Source organism: Arvicanthis niloticus, chromosome 10 (assembly GCF_011762505.2).
Source record: "Arvicanthis niloticus isolate mArvNil1 chromosome 10, mArvNil1.pat.X, whole genome shotgun sequence".
In the NCBI taxonomy this organism is placed as follows: Eukaryota; Metazoa; Chordata; class Mammalia; order Rodentia; family Muridae; genus Arvicanthis; species Arvicanthis niloticus.
In genome coordinates, this window is record NC_047667.1 from 7561251 (window position 1) to 7575738 (window position 14488).

Sequence of the window (14488 nt, forward strand, 5' to 3'; positions counted from 1 at the left end):
TATATATATATATATCATCCGCCACCATAGCTGAAAAAATGCCCTGTCTCCAGACACAATGTGATTGCATTTAAAGTTGACCTGCAAAATTCAGGATACTTTCCCTGCCCCTAAACCTTTGTTTAGTCACTTATACAAGTATTCCTTTTCTGTGTAAGGTATCATTTACAAGTCAGGGTCCTAATCAGTATTCCTGGCAATTATCCAGCTCACTTTACAACACCTTATGCCCATTTATAGGTATAGAGTTGAATGTCTTTTAATGTATCCTCAAAGTAGAGTAACTGTCTTAAAAATCCACTTTAGAATAATTTCTTCCCTAAATAAAGAAGCCCCATGCAGGGTAATAGTCACTCCCCCTTGTCTTGCAAACCACAGGCCATCAGCAGCCACTAAGGTACTTTCTGTTTGACTTTCTGTTTTGGTTCTTTGGAATATTGTCTATAAATGAGACCACGCAACTGTGATTTTTTGAATTTTTACACTTACAATATTCTATAGGTTCACCCATTTAAGTATGTTGATTCATTTTTTTATTGCCAATTATATTCCTCTGTGTAAATATACACCTTTTATTTCTCTAATGTCCAGTTGGTGAATGTTCAGGTTTTTCTCACTTTTTGATTACTGTGAATAAATTCTTCCCTTAACATTTGTATATACATTTTTCTTTCTTTTCTATTCTTTTCTTTCATTAGATATTTTATTTATTTACATTTCAAACTTAAAGGGCCAGTAAATATCTTCAACAAAATTATAGAGGGTAACATCCCTAAACTAAAGAAGGTGATAGCCAGAAGCATACAGGAAGCCTACAGACCTCCAAATAGATTGGACCAGAAAAGAAATCCCCACCCCCATCATGTAATAATCAAATCAACAAATAAGCAAAACAAAGAAAGAATATCAAAAGCAGTAAGGGAAACAGGTGAAGGAACTTATAAAGGCAGACCTATCAAAATTACATCAGACTTTTCTACAGAGACTTTAAAAGCCAGAAGATCCTGGGGAGATGTCATAAAGACACTAAAAGAACACAAATACCACCCCAGGCTACAATAACCACCAAAACTCTCAATTAACATGTGTGGAAAACTGAAGATATTCCATGACAATACCAAATTTACACAATATCTTTCTACAAATCAAACCCTACAAAAGATAATAGATAAAAAAAAAAAACCTCCAAAACAAGAAAATCTACACCCTAAAAAAAGCAAGGAAGTAACCTTCTTCCAACAAACATGAAAGAATATAACCACACAAACATAATCCCAAATCTAACAACAAAAATAATGGGAAGCAATGGTCATTGGTCCTTAATATCTCTTAACATTAAGGGATTCAATTCCCCAATAAAAACACATAGACTGACAAACTGGATACATAAACAGGTCCTATCATTTGCTGCATACAGGAGATGTACCTCAGTGACAAAGACAGACACTACCTCAGTAAAAGGCTGGAAAAATTGTTTCTAAGCAAATGGTCCAAAGAAACAAGTTGGAGTAGCCATTCTAATATCGAATAAAATCGATATTCAACCAAAAGTTATCAAAATAGATTTTTTAAATGACACTTAATACTCATCAAAGTAAAATACTCATCAACCAAGATGAACTCACAATTCTGAACATCTATGCTCCAAATGCAAGGGCACCCACATTTATAAAGGAAACTGTAGAAATGCTCAAAGCACACATTGCAAGTCACACAATAACAGTGGGAGACTTTAAAACTCCACTCTTATCAATGAACAGATCATGGAAACAGAACCTAAACAGAGACACAGTGAAACTAAGAGAAGTTATGAACCAAATGAATTTAACAGATATCTATAAAACATTTCATCCTAAGGTGAAAAACAGAATATACCTACTTCTTGCCAACACAGGTACCTTATCCAAAATTGACCATACAATCAGTCACAAAACAGGACTCAACAGATACAAGAATATTGAAATTCTCCCTCTCATTCTATCAGATCATCATGGCCAAATGCTGGTATTCAATAACAACAAAAACAACAGCAAGCACACATACATATGGAAGCTGAACAACATGCTACTTAATGAAAAATTAGACAATGAAGAAATAAAGAAATTAAAAACTTTTTACAATTTAATGAAATTGAAGGCAAAATATACCCAAACTATTGAAAGCAGTGTTAGGAGGAAAACTCATAGCTCTGAATGCCTCCAAAAAGAAACTAGAGGGAACATAAACTAGCAGCTTGACAGCACAGCTGAAAGCTCTAGATCAAAAAGAAGCAAATGCACTCCAGAGTAGTAGATAGCAGGAAATGTCCAAACTCAAAATTAAATCAAGCACGTAGAAACAAAAAGAACTATCCAAAGAATCAACAAAACCAGGAGTTTGTTATTTGAGAAAATCAACAAGATAGATAAACCCTTAGTCATATTAACCGGAGGATACATAGACAGTATCCAAATTTTAAAAATCATATATGAAAAGGGAGACATAACAACAGAAACTGAGCAAATTCAAAAATAATCAGATCCTTCTATAAAAGCCTATACTCAACAACTGGAAAATCTGGATGAAATGGATAATTTTCTAGACAGATACCAGGACCAAAGTTAAACCAGCATAAGATAAACCATCTAAACAGTCCCATAACCCCTAAAGAAATGGAAGCAGTTATTAAAAGTCTCTCAACAACAACAAAACTAACATCAGATGGGATTGGTACAGAATTCTTTCAATTCTTCAAAGAAGACCTAATAACAATAATCTTCTAATTATTGAACAAAATAGAAAGAGAAAGAACACTACCCAATTTGTTATATGAAGCCCCAATTATATTTATACCTAAACCACACAAAGACCCACCAAAAAAGAATATCAGACCAATTTCCCTTATTAACATTTCTAATAAGAAAATTTATACTTAAATATAACTTTCCCATAATAATTATTAGCTAAGGTATTTTAGTAATTCAATAATAATTAATCTGACTGATTCTTTGTCACAATATCAATCAAGTTACTATAACTTATTTGAAGAAAAGTTTGTGCTTTTTCTTGTTTTGGGCAAGTCCTTATTTGTGTACTTTTTTATTTATTTACATTCCACTCATTTCCCCCGCACCTGGTGCCCCCTCCTATAATTCTCTATATTCCTTCCCTCTTCCCTACCATAGGTTACCCCCACAGGCCTTCCCCTTCACTGGGGGCTCAATTATCTCCAGGATTAAGCACATCTCCTACAGAAGCCATACCATGAAGACCTCTGCTGTATATGTGTCACGGTCCTCAGAACAGCATGTGTATGCTCTTGGTTGCTCCGGCTCTGGGATCTCCACAAGGACTGGGTTATTAGAGACTGCTGGTCTTCCTATAGGGTTGCTCTCACATTAAGCTCCCTCAATCCTTCCCCAAATTCAACTATAGAGGACTCCAAATTCAGTCCAATGGTTGGGTATAAGTATCTGCTTCTGCCTCAGGCAGCTGCCAGGAGGGCTTCTCAGAGGACATCCATGCGAGTCTCCTGTCTATAAGCTCATCATAGCATCAGTAATAGCATCAGGCCTGGTGCCCACCCCTCATGAGTTGCATCCTAATTTGAGCCAATCATTGGACCACCTTTCTATTAGTGCCTTCCCCAATTTTGTCCTTGCAGTTTATATAAACAGGAACAATTCTGGGTCAGAAATTTTGACTTTGGGTTGGGAATCCTACCTCTTGACTGCAGGCTATGTCTATCTACTGGAGGTATATTCTTTGAGTTTCCTCTCCTCAGTGTTGAACATTTTGCCTAAATTCATTCCAATTGAGTCTTGAGAGTCTCCCTGCTTTCTGGTATTTTCTAGGCGGATCCTCTGAACTCCCACCACCAAAGTCTACATATTTACACACATTCCCCTACCTATCTGGGTTTCTTTCCTGTTGCACCCAGCCTAAACCTGGCCTCTTCATTTTTCAACCTCCCACTTCCCATTCTTACCCAGGTCCCTTCCTCCCTCTGTCCGCATGATTATTTTCCCCCATTTAAGTGGAATTGACATATCTTCATTTGAGCTTTCTGGCTGTTATACTTATTATGGTCTGTGGGTTGTATAATAGGTATTCTGTATATTTGGATAATTACCACTCATCAGTCATTACATATCATGCATGTCATTTTGGGTCTAAGTTACCTTGATCAGAATGATATTTTCTTTTTTTTTCTTTTTTCTCTTTTCTCATTTTTATTGGATATTTTATTTACATTTCAGGTACCACCCCATTTCCCCATTTCCCCTCCCTAGAAAATCCCTATCCCATGTCGCCTTTTCCTTTTTGCTTTTATACATTTTTTAATATTAATCAAAGGCTTTATAAGTTTGTTAATGCTTAATATCAATCAGAAGTGTAACCCAATACCCAACCTAGATATATCAACTATCTTTGACTGGTGGAGACACGTGAACATCTGCCTTCATGTTCTCTCTCTCTCTCTCTCTCTCTCTCTCTCTCTCTCTCTCGCTCTCGCTCTCGCTCTCGCTCTCTCCCCTTCTATTCTCTTCCCTCTTATCACCTAGCTCTTCTCCTTCCCCTCCTCTTTTTACTCCTCCCACCTTATCTCCTCCTACATATCACCCTTCCTGTTAAAATAACACTTTTCTCTCAAAATACAATTAGAGGATAACTATACCAATTTTGGTTAATAACGGACAAGATAGACCTAATACCCAGTCCATCATTTTGTTAACTAACCATAACCTCTATCATCTCTCCTAACTAAAACACTTAGTTCTGAACATGACTTTTTTTCTTGGCTTTAGAATGAATGTCAGCTGAAAACCATCCTCTTAAATCTTGTCTCTCAAAGTAAATAGCCAGAATTGGCTAGGAGACTATAAGTTTTCAACTCTGTCAAAAGTCAAGAACTACTGAATTAACTGAAATTATGGGAAGCACAAAGCATACCTTCTAATACTTAGCCAATTTACAGAGACCACTGAACACCGGACAGTCCCTATACTACAAAAGGTCGGAGAGTCTGATCATCTGACAGGATCATCTGACAGACCTAGTGATGCAGAATTATTAAGGGCTGATTACTCTGTCTTGGCAGATATAATCAATCAACTATTGTGCAAGTGTGTCCTTTTCTGGACAGTAATTTGTCTGTAGATGAAAAGAGGCAACTCTTTTTTAATTGGGTATTTTATTTACATTTCAGATGCCATCCCCTTTCCCCATTTCCCCTCCCTAGAAAGCCCCTATCCCATGGCCCCTTTGCCTTTTTGCTTTTATACAACTTTTTTAAAAAGTTAATCAAAGGGATTATTAGTTTGGTAATGCTCAATCGGAAGTGTAACCCAATACCCAACCAAGATATATCTACTATCTTTGACTGGTGGAGACACGTGAACATCTGCCTCCATTTCCCCCTCTCTTTCTCTCTCTCTCATCACCTAGCTTCTCCTCTCCTTCTTCTCCTCCTCTCCTTACTCCTTCTCTTCCTCTCAGTACTCCTCCCACCTTAGCTCCTCCTACATATCACCCTTCCTGTTAAAATAACACTTTTCTCTCAAAATACAATTAGAGCATAATTATACTAATTTGTACCAGTGAGGTACAAGATAGTCCTAATACCCAGTCTATCATTTTGTTGACAGAATCTCTGTCATCTCTCCTAACTAAAACACTTAGTTCTGAACCTGGCTTTTTCTTGGCTTTAGAATGAATGTCAGCTGAAAACCATCCTCTCACATCTTTTTTCTCAAAGTAAATAGCCAGGATTGGCTATGAGGCTATAAGGTTTCAACCCCATCAGAAATTCAGAATGACTGAGTTAACTGAAATTATGAGAAGCACAAACCATAGCTTCTAAAACTTACCGAATTTATAGAGACAGCTGAACATCTGGACAGTCCCTATACTACAAAATGTTGGAGCATCGGATCTTCAGCCTTCTGGCCCAGGATCATCTGACAGACCTTAGTGATGCAGAATTATTAAGGGCTGATTACTCTGTCTTGGCAGATATAATCAGTCGACTATTCTGCAAGTGTGTCCTTTTCTGGACAGTAATTTGTCTGTAGATGGAAAGAGGCAATTCTTGCTTAGTGGCTGTCTCACCACAACTGGAGTAACTCCAAAGATGCTCAATTTCTTCTTAGCATCCAAGACAGGAAGCGGTCAGGAGCAGACAGATCTCTAATCAAAATGAAGATTACTACAGAAATGTTAGTAAAGTCAATTCTGTGGACTTCTGACATTTTGAAAACCAACTATCCATGTAAAGTAGTCTGGACTGTTGTCTGTCCATTCCTCTCAGCTATTTCTAAATAAAATATAGAAAACACCCTAACAATAAACTCCAAGCTATGAATTTGCTATAGGCCTTTAACTGACAGGCTAAGCATCTCATATCAGTTTTAAAAAAGTTAAAGAAGGACTGTGTCTAAGCCTTGTATTCCTAGATGTGTTATACAGGCACAATGCCTATGAGAGTAACAATATTCATCTCACTTTTATATCAATAAGAAGCTCATACCAGTGAAAACCTTAAATTTGGAATCAAAGTAAAATTTGTACCATTTAATAAATTATAACTTCATCTTGATAACAATTATACATATTTCTACCAATAGGTTATGGCTATGCAATAAATCCTAGCTAATACTCTCTATTCCAACAAAACCACTACTTTTCCCTAGAAAGACAGCCCAATATTAACCACCTTAGTCCCAAAGCCCAGGGAATAGGGGTGCTAACTCTTCATTAACTTCTTCAAGCTGATTACAAGCATTGAGATATTAGAAGAGGGGTTGGGGGAACGGTAAATTGATAAGCCTCTAACGCTGTGTTATTTTTTTTTTAAAGATTTAGTTATTCATTTAATGTATGGAGTACACTGCTGCTGTCTTCAAACACACCAGAAGAGGGCATCGGATCCCATTACAGATGGTTGTGAGCCACGGTGTAGTTGCTGGGAATTGAACTCAGGACCTCTGGAAAAGCAGTCAGTGCTCTTAACCGTTGAGCCATCTCTCCAGCCCAAATGCTGTGTTTTCACTGCATCCAGATGGAATTCCAGGACATCAGAGGTTTGAGCAAGTCTGCTCAGCTTGCTTGATGAGTAGATACACCAAGGCTGTGTATTCTGCAATATACAATTCTCAAAACAAATTTTACTATTAAGATAATTTTTTAGAGGGCTGACATTTTATTAAACATGTTGGTTCTAACATATTTTCTTTTTTCCCCATTTTTAATGGATGTTATATTTGTATTTCAGATTTTATCCCCTTACACCATTCCCCTCACCACCCAGGAACCACATATCCCACCCCCCTCCTCCTGCTTCTATGAGGGTGTACCCCCACCTGCCCCCCACTCCCACCACCATACCCTCAGATTCCCCCCCACTCAGTGTTCAGCCTTCATGGGAGCAAAGATCTCCTCTCCCACCTATGCCCAAAAAGGCCATCCTCCCCTACATATATAGCTAGGTCATGGGTCCCTCCTGATGTGCTCCTAGGCTGGTGGTTTAGACCATGGGGAGCTCTGGTTGGTTGGTATTGTTGCTCTCCTCATGGGGCCACCAATCCTTTCAGCTCCTTCAGTCTTCTCTCTAACTTTTCCATTGGAAATCCTTAATCAGATCAATGGTTAGCTGTGAGTATCTGCCTCTGGGTATGTCAGACTCTGGGGGACTTCTAAGGAGACTGCCATATCAGACTCCTGTCAGCATGCACTTTCTGTCATCTATATCAGCATCTATATTTGGTGACTGTACATGGGGATAATACCCAGGTGGAATGGTCTCCAGACATCCTCTCCTTCAGTTTCTGTTCCACACTTTGTCTCCATATTTGCTCCCTTGGGTATTTTGTTACTCCTTCTAAGTAAGATGTAAGCATCCACACTTGTTCTTCCTTCTTCATGAGCTTCATGTGGTCTGTTAGTTGAATCTTTGTTGTTTCATACTTTTGGGCTAATATCCGCATATCACTGAGTAAATACCATGTGTGTTCTTTTGTGATTGGGTTACCTCACTCAGGATGATATTTTCTAGTTCCATCCATTTACCTAAGAATTTCTCAAATTCATTACTTTTAATAGCTGAGTAATATTCCATTGTGTAAATGTACCACATTTTTGTAACCCTTCCTCTGTTGAAGGGCATCTGGGTTCTTTCCAGCTTATGGCTATTATAAATAAGGCTGCTATGAACATAGTGGAGCATATGTCCTTGTTATATGTTGGAGCATTTTCTGGGTATATGCCCAGGAGTGGTCTAGCTAGGTCCTCAGGTAGTGCTATGTCCAATATTCTGAGGAACCACCAGATTTATTGCAAGAGTGGTTGTACCAGCTTGCAACCCCACCAACAATGAAGGAGTGTCCTCTTTCTCCACATCCTCACCAGCATCTACTGTCACCTGAGTTTTTGATCTTAGGCATTCTGACTGGTGTGAGGTGGTATCTCAGGATTGTTTTGATTTGCATTTCCCTGATGACTGAATATGTTGTACATTTCTTAAGGTGCTTCGCAGCCATTCTACATTCCTCAGTGGAGAATTCTTTGTTTACTCTGTACCCCATTTTTAATGGGGTTATTTTGTTGTCTGGAGTCTAATTTCTTGAGTTATTGTATACATTCAATACTAGTCCTCTGTTGGATGTAGGATTGTTAATGATCTTTGCCCAATCTGTTGGTTGCCGTTTTGTCTTGTTGACAGTGTCCTTTGCCTTACAGAAGCTTTGCAATTTGATGAGGTCCCATTTGTCAATTCTTGATCTTAGAGCATAAGCCATTGGTGTTCTGTTCAGGAACTTTTCCCCTGTGCCTAGGTATTCAAGGGTCTTCCCCCACCTTCTCTTCTATTAGTTTCAGTGTATCTGGTTTTATGTGAAGGTCCTTTATCCACTTGGACTTGAGCTTTGTACAAGGGGATAAGAATGGATTAATTTGCATTCTTCTACATGCTGACCTCCAGTTGAGCCAGCACCATTTGCTGAAAATGCTGTCCTTTTTCCACTGGATGGTTTTAGCTCCTTTGTCAAAGGTCAAGTGACCATAGCTGTGTGAGTTCATTACTTGATCTTCAATTGTATTCCACTGATCTTCCTGCCTGTCTCTGTACCAATACCATGCAGTTTTTATCACTATTGCCTTGTAATACAATTTGAAGTCAGGGACAGGGATTCCCCCAGAAATTCTTTTATTGTTGAGAATAGTTCTCGCTATTCTGGGTTTTTTGTTATTCCAAATAAACTTCCAAATTGCTCTTTCTATCTCTATGAAGAATTGATTTGAAATTTTGATGGGATTGTGTTGAATCTGTAGATTGCTTTTGGCAAGATGGCCATTTTTACTAAGTTAATCCTCACAATCCACAAGCATGGGAGATCTTTCCATCTTCTTAGATCTTCTTTGATTTCTTTCTTCAGAGAATTGAAGTTCTTGTCATACAGATCTTTCACTTGCTTGGTTAGATTCAGTCCAAGATATTTTATATTATTTGTGGCTATTGTGAAGGGTGTCATTTCCCTAATTTCATTCTCAGCCTGTTTATTGTTTTAGTAGAGGAAGGCTACTGATTTGTTTGAGTTGATTTTATATCCAGCCACTTTGCTAAAGGTGTTTTTCAGGTTTAGGAGTTCTCTGGTGGAGGTTTTAGTCACTTAAGTATACTATCATATCATCTGCAAATAGTGAAATTTTGACTTCTTCCTTTCCTATCTGTATCCCTTTGACTTCCTTTTGTTATCTAATTGCTCTAGCTAGGACTTCCAGTACTATATTGAATAGGTAAGGTGAGAGTGGGCAGCCTTGCCTAGTCCCTGATCTTACTGGTATTGCTTCAAGTTTCTCTCCATTTAGTTTGATGTTGGCCACTGGTTTGCTGTATATTGCTTTTACTATGTTTAGGTATGGGCCTTGGATTCCTGATCTTTCCAAGACTTTTAACATGAAGGGGTGTTGAATTTTGTCAAATGCTTTCTCAGCATCTAGTGAGATGACCATGTGGATTTTTCTTTTAAGTTTATTTACGTAGTTGATTACACTGATGGATTTCCGAATATTGACCATCCCTGAATTCCTGGGATAAAGCCTACTTGATCATGATGGATGATTGTTTTGATGTGTTTTGGGATTCAGTTTTTGAGAATTTTATTGAGTATTTTTTGTCAATATTCATAAGAGAGATTGGTCTGTAGTTCTCTTTCTTTGTTGGGTCTTTCTGTGGTTTAGGTAGGAACATAATTCTAGCTTCATAGAATGAATTGGGTAGTATTCTTTCTGTTTCTATTCTATAGAATAGCTTGAAGAGAATTAGTATTAGGTCTTCCTTGAAGGTATGATAGAATTCTGCACTAAAACCATCCGGTCCCAGACTTTTTTTGGTGGGGAGACTTTTAATGACTTCTTCTATTTCTTTAGGGTTTATAGGACTGTTTAGATGGTTTATCTGCTCCTGATTTAATTTTCATATCTGGTACCTATCTAGAAAATTGTCCATTTCATCCAAATTTTCCAATTTTGTTGAGCACAGGCCTTTGTAGTAGGATCTGGTGATTTTTTTTTAATTTCCTGAATTTCTGTTGTTATGTCTCCCTTTTCAGTTCTGATTACATTAATTTGGATACTGTCTTTGTGTCCATTGTTTAGTCTGGCTAAGGGTTTATCTATCTTGTTGATTTTTCTCAAAGAACCATCTCCTGGTTTTGTTGATATTTTGTATAGTTCTTTCTGTTTCTACTTGGTTGATTTCAGCCCTGAGTTTGATTATTTCCTGCCCTCTACTCCTCTTGGGTATATTTGCTTCTTTTTGTTCGAACACTTTCAGGTGTGCTGTCCAGTTGTTAATGTGTGCTCTCTCCAGTTTCTTTTTGTAAGTACTTAGAGCTAGGAGTTTTCCTCATAGTACTGCTTTCATAGTGTCCCACAAATTTTGATATGATGTGTCCTCATTTTCATTAAATTCTAAAAAGTCTTTAATTTCTTTCTTTCTTTCTTCTTTGACCAAGTCATCCTTGAGTAGAGCGTTGTTCACTTTCCACGTGTATGTGGGCTTTCATTGTTCCTGTCAACATTAAAGATGAGCCTTAGTCCATGGTGTTCTGATAGGGTTAGGGATTATTTCAATCTTTTTGTATCTGTTGAGGCCTGTTTTGTGGCCAATTATATGGACTATTTTGGAGAAGGTACCATGAGGTATTGAGAAGAAGGTATATTGTTTTGTTTTAGGATGACATGTTCTATAGATATCAGTTAAGTCTAATTGGTTCATAACTTCTGTTACTTTCATTGTGTCTCAGTTTAGTTTCTGTTTCCATTATTTGTCCATTTCTCAGAGTGGGGTGTTGAAATCCCCCACTATTATTGTGTGAGGTGTGATGTATGCTTTGAGCTTTAGCAAAGTTTCTTTTATGTACGTGTGTGCCCTTGCATTTGGGGCATAGATGTTTAGAATTGAGAGTTCATCTTAATACATTTTTTCTTTGATGAGTATAAAGTGTCCTTCTTTATCTTTTTTTATTACATTTGATTGAAATCAATTTTATTTGATATTAAAATTGCTACTCCAGCTTGTTTCTTGGGAACATTTGCTTGGAAGACTGTTTTCCATCCTTTTACTCGACGGTAGTGTCTGTCTTTGTCACAGAGGTGTGTTTCCTGTATGCACCAAATTCTGGAGCTTGTCTATGTATCCAGTCTGCTAGCCTATGTCTTTTTATTGGAGAATTGAGTCCATTGATATTAAGAGATATTAAGGAAAAATGATTGTTGCTTCCTATCACTTTTGTTATATGGTGAGAAGTATGGTGTAATTCTTATAGGTCTGCCTTTATATGTTACTTTACCTTTTTTCCTGCTTTTAGTATTTTTTCTTTGTTTTGTACATTTGATGTTTTGATTATTATGTGATGAGAGGTATTTCTTTTTTGGTCTAGTCTATTGGGGGTTCTGTAGGCTTCTTGTATATTTAAGGACATCTCTTTCTTTAGGTTGGGGAAGTTTACCTCTATAATTTTGTTGAAGATATTTACTGGCCCTTTAAGTTGGGAGTCTTCACCCTCATCTATACCTATTATCCTTAGGTTTGGCCTTCTCATTGTGTCCTGGATTTCCTGGATGTTTTGGGTTAGGCGCTTTTTGCATTTGGCATTTTTTGACAGTTGTGTCAATGTTTTTCATGGTATCTTCTGCACATGATATTCTCTCTTCTATCTCTTGTATTCTGTTGTTGAGGCTTGCATCTATGACTCCTAGTCTTTCTCTTAGGTTTTGTATCTCCAAGGTAGTCTTCCTTTGAGATTTATTTATTGGTTCTACCTCCATTTTCAGATCCTGGATGGTTTTGTTTAATTCCTTCACCTGTTTGGTTGTGTTTTCTTGCAATTCTTTAAGGGATTTTTGTGTTTCCTCTTTAAGGGTTTCTATCTGTTTATCTGTGTTCTCCTCAAATTCTTTGAGAGTGTTATTTATGTCCTTCTTTAAGTCCTCTAACATCATCATGACAAGTGATTTCAATTCTGTATCCTGCTTTTCCGGTGTGATGTGGTGTTCAGGGCTTGCTATGGTGGGAAACTGGGTTCTGGTGATGCCAAGTAACTTTAGTTTCTGTTGTTTATGTTCTTGCACTTGCCTTTTGCCATTTGCTTAACTCTAGTGCTACCCTCAGTCACTGGTTCTGACTGGAGACTGTCTTTCTGTTGGGGACCGCACTAGCCCCAAGTTGGGGCAGACAAAATAAATGTTGTAGCCCAGGCAAAATGTTGAGCCCCGGGCCGACCCATGTTTGGGCGGCCACTGTATCCCGGCCCAAGCTGCTGCTCTGGTCTGCAGGTTGGGTTTCAGCAAGAGGGAGGGTGAGGGCAGATTCTACCTAATGTCTGATGTGTATGAATCTCTCTCTCTGGTCTGATGTCTGGTTCTGTCTTCTATAGTCTGATTCTAAGCCACACCTCTAAGTTACACCTTTAATCATGCCCTTAGGTCTTGTCTCTAACTCTGATCTCTATACTTCTAAGTCACACACCTTTAATCTCACACACCTTTAATCTCATGCACCTTTAATCTCAAGGTATCTAAACCAAGATTAAAGGAGTGTTCTCAGCTGTTGTAGGCTATTGTAATTCAAGTCTCATGTCAGCGTATATGGCTCAAGATGGCTGCAAAGCTGATAGCCGCTTTCTGCTAAAAGTTGGCCCCCAACATCTTTCCAGTTATCTTGCCTGTGTCAGAACTCCTCAGGGTCCAGATGTCTCTGTGATCCTGTGATCCTGTGATCCTGAGTTCCAGCTGCTCTGAGTGCAGTGTCTCCTCTAGGATGTCTCAGGGTAAGGTGTCTTACTGAGAGCAGACCAGCTAGGTGTTCACTGCTCTGATTGCAGTGGTTCCTCTAGAATGTCTCAGAATATGGTGTCTGCTGTTCTGCATTCCGTGGCTCCTCTAGGATGTTTCTGTGTATGGTGTCCCCTGCTCTGAGGTTGGTGGCCTCCCTAGGATGCCCCAGGATACGATTTCCACAAGGGTGCAGACCTGCTGGGGGTCTGCCTCTCTGAGGACACTGGCCTCTCTGCGATGTCTCAGGATATGGTTTCCACAAGGGTGCAGACCCACTGGGTGTCTGCTCCCACCCAAAAGAGGCAATTCTTGCCTAAGTGGCTGTCTCATCACAACTGAATTAACTCCAAAGATGCTCAATTTCTTCTGAGCATCCAAGACAGGAAGCTGTCAGGAGGAGACAGGTCTCTAATCAAAATGAACTTTAATACAGAAATGTTAGTAATGTCAATTCTGTGGACTCCTGATGTTTTGAAAACCAACTACCCATGTAAGGCAATCTGGCCTGTTGTCTGTTAACTCCTCTCAGCTATTTCTAAACAAAATATAGAAAACTCCCTAACAATAAATTCAAAGCCGAGAATTTGCTATAGGCCCTTAACCCACAAGATAACCATTTCAAATCAGTTTTGAAAAGTTAAAGAAGGACTGGGTCTAAGAGTTGTATTTCTAAATTTATTATACAGTCACAATGCCTATGAGAGTAACAATATTCATATCACTTTTATATCAATAAGAAGTTCGTACCAATAAAAACCTTAAATTTGAAATCAAAGTAAATTTTGTAACATTTAAGAAATTATACCTTCATCTTAAAAACAATTATACATATTTCTACCAATAGGGTATGGCTATGATATAAATACTAGCTAATCCTCCCTGTTCCAATAAAACCACTACTTTTCCCTAGAAAATCAGCTCAATATTAACCACCTCATTCCTTAAGCCCAGGAAATAGGGGCATCGACTCTTCATTAACTTCTTCAGGCTGACTATGGGCATTGAGATATTAGAAAAGGAGGGAGGAAGAGTAATTTGATAAGCCTCTGGTGCTGTGTCTTCACTGTATTCAGCTAGAATTCCAGGACATCAGAGGTTCAAGCAGATCTGCTCACCTTGCTTAATGAGTAGATATACAAAGGCAGTGTATTCGGCAATATAGAATTTTCAAACC